Consider the following 2,308-nt stretch of genomic DNA (forward strand, 5'->3'; position numbering starts at 1 on the left):
ATCTTTTCTCTGTCAGTTCTATTACTATGTCTTTTTCAATTAATGTTAGCTCTCTCAGTGACTGGTTCAACAGTAGGGATGTGTTCACTCTCCAGAAGGTAATCACTAACTTGTCATCAGTAATACTAAAAGTTGTTCTATTATATCTTTTGAGAAGAATTAAGTTTTCTAATAACTATGCAGGATAGTTTCAAAATAGAACAAGCTTGAACCGATACTTCCTAAACTGTATTTTTATATGTACTTTCAGTAACAAGTACTTAATTTCATGCTGTTTGCAGCTTATCGGAATCTGTCATTTTAATTATCACCTTGTGGTGTGATTGTAATGCTATACATATGAAAGTAGTATCTTTCAACATGCATTGCATATGATTTACGCTTGAGTGAAGCTGTTATTATGTGAACAGAAAATAAAACAATATTGTTCTTCTTCACTGTTTTTCTTTAATTTCTGTTATACGTTGTAGGTTTTAAAAACACTGTTACTTACAGCAATTTGGAACACTAAGAATGAAACTTACCTAATAATTTCATTAGCCTACTTTCACTTACGAAATGAAGTACAATTTTAGCAACATTATTACATTTTAATTTTTAATCTTAAATTGATGAACATTGCACAAAAACAAACTAGCAGAAAATAACAAAATTAACACCTCTTTAAAGAGATGCTGTTGAAAGATATGCCTTTGCATAGGTTGAAGGCTATAAGTCATTAAAGGCAATAAAAGTAATGCTCTGTGGGTGCAATAGAAATGATCATGAACATGATGGATCCCTAACATCATTTGACTTGCTGAAAATAGACGCAACAGGTATGTCGACAACACAACTTGTGCAGTTATTTGGATTTGCCTACTGCAGACTAGATGCCAAGAAATGCCCAACACACTGCAGTTGAGGTGGTAGAATCACTCACTGTGTCTGATGAGCAACAATTTGTAATTGTATGGCAATCACAGCTCAAATTAGAAACAATGTCACACCCAGAGTGTCAACTAGAATCATTTGCCTGAAGCCAAACTATGGAATTAGGCCGCATTAGTTAGTGTTCCCCTCACATCTCATCACCAGGCAGCCTGTCGTTGATAGTGTAATGAAATACCCAGGTGGGCAGATCAGTGACACAAAGGTGTGTGAAGTAACAAGAGCAAATTCTGCTTTGATGTTTATTTATGACTTTAATATCTCCCAATGGAGTGACAAATTCCAAAGTGTGTCAGGCAGGAACGACAGGACCAACTTTGAGTAACAGAGTGCAGGTGGCCATAATCTCCAGGGACTATATGTTTCACAACCTATTCTGTTTCCACTGCATTGGAGAAATGTTCCTTCCATAACTACAGTGCCCCTATACACATTTCCTGCATTATCAAATAGACTGTCCAAGAATCTCATTGGTTTTGTCCCCCATTGAGCATGTTTCAAATGTGATCTGGCAGCATGTGCTGTGATCTGCTTTGCTAACAACATCCCTTGACTAGATGGGAGGAAAGGCAGAAGTAGCATGGAGTGTAATACATCTCCAATGTGGCACCTCCATAATCATCACCATGCACAGTTTCAGGTGAGATTAACATACAGATAATGCTGTACAAGCTACTGAAATTCCTATACAATACAGTTTGTCTATATGGAAATGGTGCTGCTATTATGTTATTATTCAACCTGTATTAAACTGAGTACAACTCATTGCTTCAGTGTGTTTAGTTCTCATTTTCTACTAGTGCATATTCGTCCGTTTTGTTGAAGTAGTATGCTAATAATAAGATGATTCAGAGTTTGTCATTCCGTTTCCTAACATTTATATAACAGGAATAATCTGATAGTTTCAAGATTTTTTATAGTTCACTTTTAACATCTAAGGCAAGAACAAGGGATGATAGATAAGTCATAACCCAAACTACACCACTTGGTAAAATGAGGAATGGGCAGAGAGAAGGTTCGAAAGAACTATCACCCAAAATGGAGACTGTTCTTTGTCAGTGATAGAAACTTGAGCAGAAATGGATCAATAAACTACCAATGGAAAAATGCTCGTATTGAAGCACAAAAAAAGGGAATATGTTCTTTTTTATTTAGAAGACTCTGACTGAAAAGTGGGGTACCAGCTGTCTCATTCTACCTTCTTCACCACCTATAAAAATTTTCCCAAAGCTTTTAGCATGTGAACATATTAGGCTTTTTTTTTTTTTTTTTTTTAAACATTAAACTCACCGCAAATCGCCACAAGCTCCCCTATCTGTAACTTGCTCAAACCCACTACTCCATCACTGTAAGTCACTCATACCCATCCACTCCCATT

Source organism: Schistocerca nitens, chromosome 2 (genome assembly GCF_023898315.1).
Source record: "Schistocerca nitens isolate TAMUIC-IGC-003100 chromosome 2, iqSchNite1.1, whole genome shotgun sequence".
Classification (NCBI taxonomy): domain Eukaryota; kingdom Metazoa; phylum Arthropoda; class Insecta; order Orthoptera; family Acrididae; genus Schistocerca; species Schistocerca nitens.